Here is a 16,825-nt window from a genome sequence, read left to right on the forward strand (position 1 = left end):
GCTCATAACTCTTAGACCGTTTGTCCCAGGATCAAGTGCCCCATATCGTTGGAATCCTTGGCTCAAGGCGGACAACATGGCTATCGCCGATTTGCTCGCCCTTCGGCGCCAATTTCGAGTAAATTGCATTTTTTTGAAAAACCTATTTTTGCGAACTTCTCCTTGGTTTTTCGCCCGATCGGAACCAAACCACTGCAAGAATATTCTCTGGAGTCTGACAATCAATAATCATCCAAAAAATTCTAAATTTCAATTAACGGTTGATAAGGGGAACCAAAATCTTTGATGGCACCAGGGCCACTTTTACTAAAACGGTTATAAATTGTGAACGGAAAGAGATTTTTTTGCTAAACTTGGGACACATCTTCCTGAGCTCAATCTGAGATCACTTGAAAAAAATCGCAACAATTGGCCACTAGGTGGCACTATAAAACGGTTATAACTTGTGAACGGAAAGAGATATTTTCGCAAAACTTGGGACACATGTTCATGAGCTCATTCTGAGGTCACGTGAAAAAAAATCATGACAATTGGCCACTTGGTGGCACTATAAAATGGTTATAACTTGTGAACGGAATGAGATATTTTCACTAAACTTGGGACACATGTTCATAAGCTCAATCTGATTTGACATGAAAAAATCGTGACAATTGGCCACTTGGTGGTGCTATAACAGTGAAAAAAATCATGAAAATAGCAATAAACGCACCCAAACGTTAGTCTACTGAACATTGGCACGCAGTGTCTTTGTCCAGGGTGCCATGATAGTCTATGAGAACATTGGTGTATCTCAAAAAACTCAGTATACGTCATTGGCACAAAGCCTTGAAGGAGCCTTAGAAGTTTCAAGGAAGCCCGTGTTTTTTTCACAGGAGTGACCTCCTAAGAATCCTTGCCGAGTCCAACAATACCAAACATGCCAGGTTTCGCCTTATGGTTTTTGTAAGTGTCATTTAGAGCTTTAAAAAATTGTGGTTATCTTTAAAGCCGTTAGTCTGATCTAGACAACAACAAAAAAACAAAGGAAATTTGAAAACATAGGTAAATAGCTAAACAATAACGCCAAAATGTTAAAATTATGATAGGACCTGACAAAAAAATAAATTAAATCCAATCAATTTCACCCATGGATCATTTTGATGCTCTCACATGTTTGAAACGAACAATGATGGATTGTGATGAAATTTGTTTTGAATTGGGACTGGCGAATCCCCGTCCATACTGTCAATGACCGGTCATAAAGACCCGCCCACTTTAGTTACTGTTGCTATGTCTGACAAGCGACGCCACTCTCACACCACACCAAGTTCTCACGCAGTGAAAAATACATTGCGGATCAGAAAAAAGACTGCGCGCTGACAGACAAGTACTTTTGATATGAAACAAAGTCTCACCTTTCAAATGTAGTCATTTTTTAGAGACATTTAAACAATAAATACCGTTTTGTGACTCTTTAATGTGTCTGACAGATCGCTGTAGACTCGAGGCTCAGTTAAAGCTGCTTGTGAACCGATCATCTCTTCCTTCTAGTTAATTTATAGCATTAAAATAAACATGAATGAACATAAAAGGAATGTTGTTTTAAAGTGCTAAGACGTCAGTACACTTTGTTTTTCAAATTTAAATCCTCCTATGTTAATCTACTAACTCTCCTGACTGCTTTGTTGGACAAAATGGCGGATTATGATTAGTCAGATCGCCTGTCAATCAAACTCCCTGCGAAGGGTCAATTGAGAATGCCTGTGCGAACAATCCTGATCTAATCGACAACTTTGCAGTTGCACATAGGAAAGCCCGGAAAATCCCGCTATAATGTAAGAGAGCATCTTTTTCATGTATTTGGACTTAGGCCTAACAATGTTTTATAGTGCGCTGTCCCCATTGTTTTTTTGTTTTGTTTTTGGTGAGCGTAGGCTACTCCTGATTTTGTTAGTCATCTCATCTCTTATATGCTGTGTATGATCATATCCTGCCCTATTCATGGTAGCCTACTCGCGGACATTGCGTCATCAGTGTCATCAATTGTGTCATCAAGGGGCCCGCCTTGATAATCCTACTTAAGGGCCCGGTGTTGGCTCGTTACGCCACTGGATATAATTGTCTAAACTCCTTATCAAAATTAAATATTTACAACAAGTCTGACACATATATATGGGCACACTTTGAGTACTACTAATAAAAGTGGTGGAGATCAGGCAAGACTATAAGAAGACTAGGCAAAAGGTGCTATAACTGTAAAAACGCTTTAAAACCATATATTTCCTATGGTAAACTGCCTGTATTGGCTGTAAATTGACTTTTTCATCTATGATGGCAGTTGTAATTGTCATTGAAATTGTATGTTATGTATTTAAATGTTTTTGTAATAACATATTTGTACGGATGAAGCTGCAGTTTAGTATGATTAAAATAAATTAACTTTAAATGTAACAATTACATTTATTTAATTTGGTCTGCCAAATTAGAGTTAAAATGATAATCAAGTACATTTAGATATGCTTTAGTATGTTAGTCAATGCATCAAAATAAGTGTACTTTATTTTTAAATCATGACAAAAGGAAACCAATGACGGAAGACTGACATTTCCTGTAAGTCATTTCCTGCTCTGAATATAAATGATTACGGCAGAGGCCCAGGATAAAAGGAGAACGAACACAAATTTAATGTAATGGCTCAAAAATGTATTTCTAATGCAAAATTAAATGCAAAATATTCCATAAAGCAACATTTAAATGTTTAATTAGGCGTATTTCTAAAACTCATATACTATGGTGCAGTAAGGAAGTTAGTTTTATTAATTAAAAATGTAATATCCTGTGCTCAGCTCGTGTGGTATCTCCCTGTCTCTCTCTTTCCTTTTCAAAGAAGACTGTACACAGATATATACAGGAATCTCATAGTCTATCACCAGCCAGGACAGGAGCTGTTAGAGTTAGAGATAATGTTATCTGAACCTAATCGACAACACCTCCAGTCGGCCTTACACTGACCTGCCTGCTTCCTGAGTGCCCTTTAAATGCTGTCGGATCAGAGTGTGACATCTTGATTTACTCTTTTAGAAAGCATTTGTGTGTGTATAGTAATGTAGTTCAGGATAAGACTTAAAGGGGTAGTCGTTCCAAACCAATAAAGCTTTGGTTAATCTTCAAAACACAAATTAAGATTATTTTTAATGATCTGTCTCTCCATTGAAATTCCAGGTAACGTAACATAGAAGATCCTAAAAAATGTCATAAAGGTGTCTGAAAATAAATGTAGATGCATCGAGTGGTTTAATCCAAATCAATGAGTTAAATCTGTTTATCTAAATTTAATGTGTTCATCATATAAAGCGATTGTATCTCGTTGGATAAACCGCTCTATTCATATGGATTCATTTTGACTTTATGACCTTTTTGGATCTAATATATATATATATATATACGAGACCCTGTGGATCTTCTATGTTTTGGTTACTTGGACTTTCAATGGATAGTTTCTCATCCTAATTTGTGTTTTGAAGATTAACCAAAGTCTTATGGGATTGGAACTACATTAGGCTATAAATGATAAGTAAATGTTGACAGCATTTTCATTTTTGTGTAAACGATCCCTTTAAGTTTATGAGAGCTGTATTTTTTCAGAAGGTGTTTAAAGGGGTCATATAATGGTACATGGCACTTTTACAAGTTGATTGTACTGAAATGTGTGTTGGCAGTGCCTGTACACAACCATCATATAATGCTAAAAATTTAAAAATTTAATGCTAAAACTTTTTTTATTATCTCCTTATATATTTTCCCCTGTCTCAAATCGAGCCGTCTGACCGTGTGACGTCACACGGTCGGACGCCCCTCCCACGATTGTTAATTGACAGCAGCGTTTCAACACAGACCCGCCCTGAGCGAGCTGTCATCATAGTCCGCCATTGTTGATACGCTGGAGCAGAATGGCGTCTAAGCGATTGTGGTGTTCTGTTCTTGGGTGTAATAACGAACACAGCAGTCATTTTGATGTTCCTAAATCCGAACCGCTGAAGACGCAGTGGCTGAGTTTTGTTTTCGAAGGGAATATTCCCCACGATCAACGTCAATGCTTTCATGTTTGCGCGAATCATTTCTCACCAGACTGCTTTATAAACGAGGGTCAGTATAAAGCTGGTTTCCTCAGAGTCTCCCGCTGCCATTCTTTCTCCAAAATATACCCTCAACTGTTGTCAAGGCAACACTCCACGTGTGTTGTGTCAAAACGCCCCACAGAACAGAGGGGCGGGTGAGCAAAGCTCATTATCATTTAAAGACACATGCACTTAAATGGCGTACTGAAAACAGAGCTGTTTTTGACCAGGTAAAATTAGTGTTTTCTTACAATACTAATGAGAATTTTTAATTAAAGTATATTACAAACTTTCCATTTAGACCCTAAAGAATCATATTAACTTGTACAAAAATGGCATTATATGACCCCTTTAAGACAAAGTTCTTAGAAATGAGGAACGTTTGGCCTAAACGTTCACAGGACTGGACTGAGGGTTCACTAGTGTGGAGAATGTCACGACCACAGAGCAGCAGATGGTAGAGCTACACCCAAAGAGAATGACCAATACAAAAGCACCTGGTAACTGCCTTTGTCCAGACACACAATGGCTGCCATGGGAGAGTCATTACGGCTCGATAGATGGGCCGTCTCTAGTGTGTGTCCTCACATCCCCATTGTTCCCCTGTGGTTCAATCGCTCGAACTTTTAGATAAAAGGTCAGATGATCTTCTCTCGTGTCTGTCTTTATTGCAAGAGAGACCTTGAAACATATCAGTCATTTATATTCCTTACTTCTGATTCTTTTTCAGAAATGTCGCCCGTCTGGCCTTAAAGTAAAGGCTGACATTTTGACTTTCGATTTGCCACACAATAGACCAAGATGCCGTGGTAGGTTATGAAGATGAAGTTGAGAAAAAAAGAATCATGTAGTTAAAAGCTCTTTCAAAGAGTAACAACCATCAGAACATGTCTAGTCTTCCTAGCATTAACGGAATCCATTATTTAAAGCTATTTATCACGAATGGGCTTTATGCCTTTAAATTCTTTAAAGGTTTATATTCAATGCATTCATTCGTTTCACAGAAAGATGGAGCAGTATATAATCAACTTCGAATGAAAAGATGTTGAAGGACAGAGATGGAGTGGAGAAAGCGTAGCTGTCTCTGTAGTTGGAGATGTTTTTGAGAGGGATGTAGAGTCAGATACGGGACACAGAAAGTGATGGTGGCAGGTGAGGAGAGGCTCTCTCAGCCCACATCACGACTCTGGAGCCGCTGCCACATCCACTCTGCCCACCTGTCTCATGCCGAAATGGGAGGAAAACCATGGTGACATTTCACAAACACGTGCACGCATACACACACACACACACGGCAGTGACGAAGTAAACATGACGTCCTTTTGCTGCTTCAAATGCACAGAAGCACATAAAAAAAGGGGCTGAATTTGGTGCAGCCGAATGGAACAGAATGCAGGGGTCTTGAGGGTTTTTTTTTGTAACCTGACACCCTGTCAAAAAATAAATAAACAAATGGCTTTGAGCCAGCATTTGCAGAGAAGACTAATGTCTCTGAGCTTCCCCATGCATCTTTACACAGAAAAGAGAGAGCATTTGATTTGAAATTGTATGTCTATATCTATCTATCTATCTATCTATGTATCTATGTATCTATCTATCTATCTATCTATCTATCTATCTATCTATCTATCTATCTATCTATCTATCTATCTATCTATCTATCTATCATTTATTTTAACAGATTTTTCTATTTATTATTATTACACTTATTTACTTTGTCAGACGAAATGTTTTTTCAGACAAAATGTTGTTGTCATATATATATATATATATATATATATATATATATGAATGACACTCTGTGACTGCAACTGAAGTGAAATCTGATTCATTTCAGACAAATTCATTTTTATTGATAAAGACATTTTAGGTTAGGTAACGCATTCTATCTAGATAAAAGATTAGGTTTGTGGGAATTTTACAAGAAAGCACCATGGCACATGCAAAACATGGCACTAGGTCAGGAAATACAGCAAAGGTCCAGACAAGACATGGGGATCAATAACAGAAAATAGCTCTGGAGTTTAAAAGAAAATGTTATAAATTGTTCCTTTTGTCAGTTTTTTCATTTTTTTCCCCCTAGAACATAAAAATACAATGTGTTCAGATTCATAATATTTAGTTGTACATTCAATGTAATACATAATTTGGGATTCAATAAAATAACCACACTTTTGGTTAAAATTTCACAGCAGTTAAAATGTCTCTACTGATTTAAAAACCAGCCAGGTTCCAGACATACTTTCCAGCAGCATATAGAGAGAGAACAGAACCTCAGTAGATTCAGATACAGTAGATCTCCAATATCAGTGGAATCCTGAAGGTTAGCTGGCACTGTGCATATCACCAGACAGCTGCATTCTGACTTAATCGATACTTAAACATTCATGCACAGACTGAGCCTACCCTTCGTCTTTCTTCCTTTCACATGCTTTAATGGACAAATGCACACGATGTTTTACAGGAAAGAGGCTTGTGCTTTTGTGAGCAGATGATGCACTTTAATTGCGTGTCCCTGTCAAACCTTTTAAGGCTTATGAGGGAAAATGCAACTCATTGAAGAGGATTTAAATTTGAGCTCGGATGCGACTGTGAGACTCCTCTGGGTTTGAATATGAATTTATCGATTGCAAATGCATGACGTACAAATCGACACATGCTTAAAAGGAACTAACATACATTCTATATATTACACAATAAGCTGTTTTTTTTTTTTATCTATTAAGGATAGGTCTGCATTTATGAAGAAAGACGGGCATATGCTTGAATGTTCTTTTAAAATAACTAATGTGACTTCAAAAATGGATAGGTGCAAGTTAAAGGTGATATTTCGGTGGTAATTCTGTATTTTACAATGCAGATGTTGTGCTTTCCAAAGAAAGTGCCCAAAATTGGAGTTAACTAGTTAACTACGGTTCGGCAGCGGGGCCACGTCTCAACCAGTCACCTGACTACTCAAAACCTTCTTATATCGGGCCGCCCCTTAAAGTGCTGTTTGGCTCGTTCTACCCAACCCTCTTTCATCCATTCAACCATCCATATCATCCCCTCTTCTCTTCACTTCCAGATTGTATCGGGGGGTCCTAATTACTTGGCCTACATTGAACTGAGATGATGCCCCCACTCTGAGTCTCCTTGCCCCCTACACCAGACACCCAGATCAACCTGACTACCGTCCCATTTTCCCCTCCAGTTCATCCTTTCCCTTTTCATCCCCAACTCTCTTCATCCCCAACTCTCTTCAATAACAGATCAACCTGACTACCACCCCATTTCCTCTTCCACTGCATATTTTCCCTATTCATCCCCAGCTCTCTTCAATAAATAATATCCGTCATTCATGGTTGTGGCGTGGTCCTTGCTAGAGAAAAGGTATTTAATGATGGGATCACATGACTTACTGTTATGTGAAACCTTGCCATTAATGTGGCCAATAGTGCTTCATAAAAAAAATATGAACAGCTTTTATTCCAGACATAAAATGATTGACATGTGCTTTTACTCTTTACAATTACCGCAGTGAATTAAATTAGTAATTTGCTCTTTCTTCAGGTTTTAAGCAGAATAAGACTGTTTTATCTGTCATAAATTAGCCTTGCTGGACATAAACAGCAAAAGGTCTTATACACAGTGTAGCCTTTTCGTTGCCACTTGGACAGAAATGTATAATATTTGTATACATATTTCCAAATATTTGAGAATATAAATGGCACTTATTCTGACCGTTTTTTTATTGGCAAATCAAGTGATTTGTTCTTTCTTAAAGCCTGCTATTCTGCCCTTACCCATTGAAGTTGCGTAATTCAGCCAATCAGATTATAGTTTGCCAGGTCGAGAAAGTGCATTCCAGTTTTGTGCGCCAAAAGAATCAGATGGACTGTGAGTAAGAGTATCCAAGAATGAGCAGTACATCTTATAAACCAATTTGACACAGACCAAGTGGAGTATATGATATATATGATATATCTGTAGGGCAACACTTGTGTGTGTGTGTGTGTATTTAGAAAATGCTGCATTTGTTTGTACATGTACAGCATGTACCATATACACATATTTGACATGGCATCCACAGATGACATGTATGAGGGTGTCAGAAGTCAGCACATAAGGTGATGGTGCTGCGGTGGGATCAAGTTGTATGCTGGTTACTGGAAATGTGATAGTGTGTCCCCAGAGGCTCATGAAGTGCCGTAAACTTTGCAATGTTGTTAACTTTTACAACATATTTGCTAGCAAAGAGGTCATTTGCAGAAGCAATAAGTCATGATCTGTGTCTGCTGGTCTTTTCCATTCCACATTAATGTGCCTTCACAGACCACATTAATCCATCAATACAAGTCTTCGTTCTAGAACGGCAATAGTCTGCCACTGAACACTGATGTTGATCTTTATCCTAAGATTGTGTGTGTGTGTGTGTGTGTGTGTGTGTGTGTGTGTTTGTGCAATCCTACACTCATGCTCATCCATTATTCAATGAGATGTATTGACTACCTGCCACCTGTCTGAGGCGTCAGGCCCATCGTCACACACCTGACTTTGAATGCAAACGGAGTCAGGTGTTTTTGGACATTTGTTTTCCCTTAAAGTCAGAGTTGACCTATACGCATGTGTGTGTGAAAGTTGCAATATCGTCCCCTTGGAATTATAAGGTTCTATCTGACATTTTTGTCAAAATTTAGTTATTCACATATTCTTATTCTGTGACCACTTCTTTACATTATGTGATGTTGTTTTTTAAGTTGTGTACATTTTGGAACTTTTTATTTAGAAAATAAAAAGGTTCTTTCTACACAGTCGAATGGAATGCAAAAACCTTAAAGCTCAATATCTCAAACCTGCTCAGAACGCAGATAGAACCTTATAATTCCAAGGGGACGATATGTGTGTTTGTGTGTATTCTTCTGAATTGCAATGAAATGGGAGATCGTTTAAATTCATCAAGGGTGTTTGGTCACTTTCTTTCCATTAATTTTTGTTTCCAAATGAAGAGTTTTTCCAAATAGGCTTCATTCTTTTTCTAATATAAAAGCATATGCTTATGGAATATTAATGTGGGTGTCAGATTAATTTACAGAGTTTTTGCACTTAGCATATTTGTGTTAACAGTTTGAGCTGAGATTTTCTGTATCCGCATTATGTATTCATAGGCCTTCAGATGGACTGATTTTGTAGTGAATGCTGCGCATATAGATGTACAGTACGAAAAGGTTGTTTTTGATCAAAGGTAAGTCTTGGTGTATTTTACATCGCAGTGTCAAAGTATGCTATGTAGCAGTTTAATGAGTCTTTCCTGGTTAACATAGCTTTTGATCTGAATGTGATTGTAGCAAATTTAATCTCGGCAAGTGTGTGAGCTCTGTACAGCTTAACTGAGTTACTGTTTCAGTCTGTGTGAATTAAAAGCTCATGATGAACTGTTTTTGCCAAGCCGATTACTAGCAAGTTCCACTGCTGCTGTTTAGGGGTTTGAAGAAAACCACTCAAAACGTGTGGTTTGTTGAGGAAAGGTGTGTCATAACTTTCCTAGCCTCTAAATCAAATATAATGGGTGAAAAAATACCATAAAGTTACATTGAAGGAGGGACCCAAGCAATATCTTCAGTATGGAACCAAGCTCAAATCGTTCAAATCGTAATATTGCAAAAGCAATTTGGTAAATTTGGTTCTGTCACAGTTTAAGTAGTTTGTTTTCTTACAGACTAAAAAGTAAAAATATGCATTTTGGACATTTAATTTGCATAATAATGGTTTCATCCAGCAATTTTTTATTTATTTTTTACCAAAAAATTAATACAAAAAAATGACTATTGCAAAAACAGTTAGGTAATGTTAGAATTTATTCTGTAAATCTAATTATTATTATCTAATTATTATCTAAATCATAATGTCTCCATCCAGCATTTCTGTATTGGAAAAATCTAAATATTATTATTATTATTTTTTATTTTTTTTATTATCTAAGAATGTATTTGGTAAATGTGTTTCTGTCATAGTTTTAACATAATTTGTCTTCTTATAGAATAAACGTCTGAAATGCATATTTAGGGAATTGTATTCACATATTAATGCTTCCATCCAGCATTTTCTACCGGAAAAATTGCAATATTACTGAAACCGATTTAGTAATTTAAGAATTTATTCAGTACATATGTTTCTGTCTTAGTTTAAGCATAGTTTGACTTCTTACTGAATACATATTTTAAAATTGTATTTCTTGAAACATATCATTGAAACATTTCTTAATGTTCCCAAGCAGCATGAAGATGTGTGACGTCGTTCTCCAGGGTCTCAGCAGGTGGTCCCCAGCCTCTTTTAATATCAGTTTACCAATATCTGATTACATCCATGTAACAGGATTAAGAATGCCACTTGCATGCCTCTGTCATGCCAGTTCCCCAGTTGAGCTTTCATCAACACGCTGATATACCAGGATGCACAGGCAGTTTGTTGGTGGGTGTGTGAAGGATTCCCTGTTGCTGAGGATTTAACTCTTGACAGGCAAAGCCCGGAGCCAATCATGATGAGTAAGGATGAAAGAACAGCACGTCTGATTGTTTGGAGTTCTACAGGAGTATATAAACTCATTCTGTTATGACAATTGATTCATTATGTTTTTTGACCAGAAACACACTTTTATGTAAGTCACTTTTTGTAAATTAGACCGGTGTAGTGTGACCAGTGCAGTCTTATCCCTAAGTTCACAGATTTCTGTCAAATTAAACGAAATACAATAATACAGAATCATCAAAGCAGCTTTAAGGTGCGGTCACATTTTGGTGAAATATACTGTATATTCTCAGTAGTGTAGTGATGTATGAATCACAGCTCACACAAAAGTCACTTTCAAATAAAACAACTTTCAGTTGGTGACTTGAACGCAGTGAATTAATGTGACCTACCTGAACCTGTTAGGAAATCTGCATGGGGAAATCTTTAAACTTCACCCTAATTTCTTATTTAAGAAAAAAAGCTGTTGAAAACGGGATCGGACCGAGCACCAAAACACACTTGTAGCCAATCAGCAGTAAGGGGCGTATACATTCATGATGGGGGAGGAGAGAGAGCTCACTGCACAAGACAGACATTAGCAGAACGACTATAGAAAGAGAGAGATGGCAGAGAAAATACAGAGGGAAAAAGGCCATGGCAATACAACATTAAAAGGAAGGATTATGATCAGAAAAGAGGTAGAATCTGCGTTGGAGAGAACTGGAGGAGGAGGAGGAGGAGGAATGAGGCCTGAGGCCTGAAAACAGATGCCGAGGTTGCTTTATTTCTTTTCGATATATGAGTAACATTGTTTTGCTGTGTTTCACTTAACTAAGATATGCTGTCTTTTCCTATTATATTTGTTTTTGGGTTACTCTTTTATTGATCTCTATAACCCCTTAATCTTGTCACATTGTACTATATTAGTTACTGACTATCGTGTTATGTAGGGAGCTGTTGATGAAAACTGTTTGTGTTTTTGGGATGGAAAGATGACTTTGCCATCGAAAGAGTAGAGGAGCTAAATAACAATTCGACATTCAACCTGAATTATCATAGTAACACAAACTGCTTTCACTTATTGATGACATCATACCCTATGGTGGCAGGCATAGCAGATTCCGCCATAGTCGTTGCCCGTGTTGCATAGTGTGTATGTGAATGTGAGGGCGGAGGCATCAATACAGGGGTGTGATCCTTTTGGGTAGGGGCGTGTTTGTTTTGGTGACTTCAAATATCAACAGCGTTTACCAGAAATCATTTACTGTACCTTTAAAATGACTGGATTTCTTCCACAGAAATCTACTGAACAAAATGTGACTGCATCTTTATTGTTCATAAAATAAGGATGTTATGGGTCTGAGAAACAGAAAATACTTTGTTTAGTCTTCTTTTGTCAAAGCACACACATGTTAGAAAGCAGCTTAACTTGCATGAAGGTTACTATAGTTAATTTAAAGCGTGTGACCATGTATCGTGCTGAGCTTTTTGCCTGCTCGGCAGGACCACCGCTAGGCTATCCCCAGGATGCCCGCCTAGAAGATTAGAGGGCCTTATTCTCCATTTAGCCCTTTAACACCTGCTTTCTCTGGTGGGCGAAACTCGTTGCCGACAGGACAGCTGGGCTGAGCACTTTATTGAAAAAAATATGCCGTATAAATTGTTTTGGGCACAGCAGCAGTGCAGAAGCCTTATAAAGACATATCAGATTCCCCAGTGTCTAGGCCGATGGCATTTTAGTACAAAAAAGAATCCATGAAACAAACAAAGATGTGGCTTCTGTCCTTTTCAGGTCTGAGTCAGGAAAGATTTATTTATTTTTTGACATGCGGTAAGACTTGAAGGCTTTCAGGGGGGCAGTATGAATTAGTAAGTGAGGGAAAGGGAAAATTCATGGACTGCTATTTTTTATCTTTGGTGTAAAACTGTGTAGACTGGGTCAGCTTTGGGTATCTGTCGGGTTCCATGCAGCCTTCTAGCACAAATTCAGTGGGGCGGATCTTCTCGACCTGCTCAGAGTCGTTTTTGGCAGCCTCTGGTTGTGTGGTGCAGATGCCGCCACTGTGATTTGCATGTCTTGCTGAGTGTGTTTACACATTTACATCTCATATGCTTTGAGATACAGAGACCCCGTCGTCTAAGTGCCTCTCGATATGAAGAGGTTTGTAGGTTCGCTGTAGGCTTAACCACCATCATCAAGCTGTAAAGCCCTTCCTCGATTATATTTACTTCACACCTCTGTGTTAATGTTTTACACAAAGACTTTCTAACCAGCGTTGATTGCTAGTTAGATTCCCTACTTTCTATATAATTGTCTATTGTCAATGTTGTTGGTTTTCATAGCAAAAAGATGAAGAAAATCTATCCAGACGTCAGATGCTACGAGTCAAGGGTGTAACTTTGGTTTGAGAAGTGGGTGGACACACAATTGAGGAAAATGTTTTCGATTTGAATCCCATTTCCTGCATTTACATACATTTAGGGACTATGGTGATACAAAATCCAGGAAATAATTAAGTTGATTATAATGATAAATTCTGCCAAAAAGAATAGTAGGCTTGTGTCTTGTGTCTTATTGCCTAACTGTTATTGCATTGCAGATTTGTTCGACCTCACTTGCTGAAGAGGGGAAGCTCATTTTTGACGTTGTGACACTAAAAAACACACCATCTAATTTCATCATCATTGTGCATCTTTCAAAACCATTGGCATGACAGCTAATCCGAGCTTACCTCATGAGATCAGCAAGATCGTTGCATTCAGACTGAAAATGGCAGGGAAACAATATCTCAGTATGTGGGCTTTGTGGGATAAATGATTGGTGGACAACTTACGTTCATTCATATAGACACGATCGACACATGATATACACACGCGGATGTGTAGCCTCTTAGTTCATAGAGCACCTGCTGTGGTGTGTGTGGTGCAGGATAGTGTCTATGGCTACATTGACTTTATGTGCTGGAAAGCTCGATTCCAATGTTTTAATCAGATTCAAAGCTTTTGTCCACTTTCATTTTTGTAAGCTATCTATCTATCTATCTATCTATCTATCTATCTATCTATCTATCTATCTATCTATCTATCTATCTATCTATCTATCTATCTATCTATCTATCTATCTATCTATCTGTCTGTCTGTCTGTCTGTCTGTCTGATTATCTGTCTGTCTGTCTGATTATCTGTCTGTCTTTCTGTCTGTCTGTAGTGTGAATGTAGCCTATAGTTCTGCAGTACTGATAATGACCAGCTCTGATGACCCTGTTAAACATGTGAGATCACTAACTCTTCGCAGCAGTCTGGAATAATCACTCCATTCTGTGGTCTCGCTGTCTCCCTCCGTAACTCTTTGTACTCTTCGTTTGTGTGTAGGCCTTTATAGTGTCTGTCCTTCTGCTGCCCTTCCTGTGTTCATAGGGATCTGCCACGTCTTCGTTTATCTTATTTTATTCTCTTCCGTTACCTGTGCAAACAGGGCAGATAATTGTATTAATGTGGTGCATGAATCACCAATGCAGCCATGTGAGAAATCATGGCAAGTGGCTGCGTGCAGCTGCTGCTGATTCCTACAGCCTGACTGCTGCGTGCGAATCAGTGCAAGCAGTGTCTCTTGTACCGAACCTCTAAATAGAATTCATCACTCAAGTCTATTTTCAATGCACATGGCTAATTGTTCTATTCTGTCTGACCTACAGTAGTGCTCTGTGACCTAGAGTTTGATTTTCTGTCACTAATTGATCTGTGCCGTCATTTTAAATGATGTGAGGCTCAGTCAGTGCGCTTGAAGGGTTTGAACCGGATTGAGACTTGCCGGCTAATCTGTGCGGCCATGACGAGTTTCATATTTTTACATATTTATCCTGCTTTTGATGGTTTTGACATGTAGCAGGTATATTAGGGTGCTGTCACTTTAAGACCTTAATGCACAGTACGCAGATCTGACACGCATCCGATTTTAGTCCCAACTCTTTACATTAATTTAATTTTGCCAAAAACAGGCATTTTGTTAAAAAAAAAAAATATATATATATATATATATATATTTTCGAGAACTCAAAATCGGTCTGAGAAGCGGCTACTCTGGGTTTGGGCCAAATTCCAAGCTCGGAGCCCTCCCCTCGGACAGCATGCCAAATACGAGTTTATTTTTTACTCTATCTGATTATTTGTAAGTGTGAACTTGTGAAACTGCAAGGGTAGCCAAATGATGCCAGAGAAGAAAAAAAATGGAAGCTGTGTTAATTGTTTTAAATATTTTTAATGTATTGAACAGAAAATATTCATCATAGAAATTAGCGCACCGTTTTTGACACTCCTAATATATATGCATCTATATATTACAGTATCTACAACAAGGTTTTGCAGGTTAGTATTGTTCCCTAAAACCTCAGTGTTTTAATATTTGACCAAGAATTAACATCTACAGCAGACAAACTGAGTCTCTTATCATTTCGAGACCTCAGATGGCGAGATGTGTGTTTTGGGGTTTCTGGCGACAGGTGGTAAGACAAATGTGCGGGAAAGTGATTAAGTGAGTCGAGTGGGGAGGATTAGAGCTCAAATATTTTCTTTGGAACAACTGATAGCGAAGGTTCAGGGGAGGTTAGCAATGAACATACATCGTTTTGCCGAAACTTTATCTGCTCTCATTCATTACGGATCATCAGGTGTTTTAAACCTGCCTCTCCGCTAGATGTGTGATGAACAGTCGTGTTTATTTCCTAATTAAGGTTCATAATCCAGAACGCTGTCATAAACGGCTGCTGTAATTGTTTTGTTCCACCCATTATGAAGTGGTAATTGATGGGCACTGGGGTGGAGAATTTGTAGCTGTTTACTTTTCTGGGATAGTTATCTGGGATAACTTGTTATCCCTGAACCACATGGGTATGTTTATGCGCAAACATGCAGTTGTATACATTCTACATAATGATCCAAATAGATATAGGTGAGATGCTTTTAATAATCGCAGCTCATGTGAAAAACTGTTTGTTGTTTACTGTCCTCTGATCCCTAAGTGCGTTTACGTAACTTGTTTTCCTGAGAGCAGAAATGAGGTTTTGTGGCCCTGGCATGCCGCTCTGTTTTCCCATTTGAGCTCCATTGTGAACGAGAGCTCTCCATCCCAGACGGGCCGTGCTTCCTCTCTCCCGGGCAGCCACGCGGGTTACTTCACGGCCCTGCCAGCCGAACTCATCAGGCGGCAATAGACAGGATCCGGCTGGACGAGAGAGATGTTATGATGTAGGTTGCAGTCAACACACACACACACAAAAGTGTACAACTCTACACTCACCAATTCATTTGCCGCTTTATTGGCTGCTTTCTGCTGTTGTGTTCAGTGATTGGTATTTTTTTCTTCTCTCTCTCTCTCTGCCTCTCACCCTCCCTTCTCACTTTGTGAGCTGAATACCAATTGCGGAATTGTTGGACGTCAGCATCGTTTGTTCTTCCTGTCTTAAATCATTTCATCCAGTCATGCACACCTGATGCTGTTTTGTTTTGTTTTGTTTGTTAAAGGTGAGTGCCCATATTTGCCGTGGACATTGCTCTTATCCTCTCAGGTCTCCGTCATCTCCTTTAGTGATTGTTCTTGAAACATTTTTTCCTCACTGTACATTTGTTTCTATCTGACTCCATTGGTAAAACATTAGCTTCACGAAAACTGTGTTTCAGAGCAGTTTTGTGATAGTTAAATGATGTACTATACACTGTTCACATATACTACGCATTTGAGTTGCTGTTAGCTTTAGCATGTTTAGCTTCTATCTCTCTACCACTTCACAGAATAAATTGTCCAATATCCCACACTTTTTATAGGTAAACAAGTTAATTGCACTACATTTCACTGCTTTTTTCACAGTGTGAACACACTAATTACTACAAAATGGCATTGAATAGTGTATAATGCTAAATAGGATGCACGTTAGATTTGCTAAGATGTTCCGGGTTGTTTGTGTACTGTCCCGTATCAAAACATCCAATATGGACCCAAACTGATGCAAGTATTTACCAAGGTCATTTGTGCAAAAAAACATGTGATTTTTAGAAAAAAGTAAGCATGAATGTCCACCCCTAACCCTAAACATAACCATGAGTTGGGCATAAGCACATCGTACGAAAATGTACACGAGATTGTACAGATTTAAATGAATTAGCCACCAATTCAGCAAAATGTAATCTAATTGCCATGGTATTGTTGATTGACCCTAAATATGGCTCCAGGTTCTCTTTCTGTG

General features: G+C 38.3%; 1 protein-coding gene across 9 annotated transcripts in view; it reads left to right on the forward strand.

Annotated features, from left to right (window-relative positions):
* Nucleotides 1-16,825, forward strand: part of cadm2a (cell adhesion molecule 2a) — a 434,133-nt gene that overhangs the window by 26,055 nt on the left and 391,253 nt on the right. The gene's annotated exons all lie outside the window — the stretch shown is intronic.

This window comes from Rutilus rutilus (assembly GCF_951802725.1).
Source record: "Rutilus rutilus genome assembly, chromosome: 25".
Taxonomy (NCBI): Eukaryota; Metazoa; Chordata; class Actinopteri; order Cypriniformes; family Leuciscidae; genus Rutilus; species Rutilus rutilus.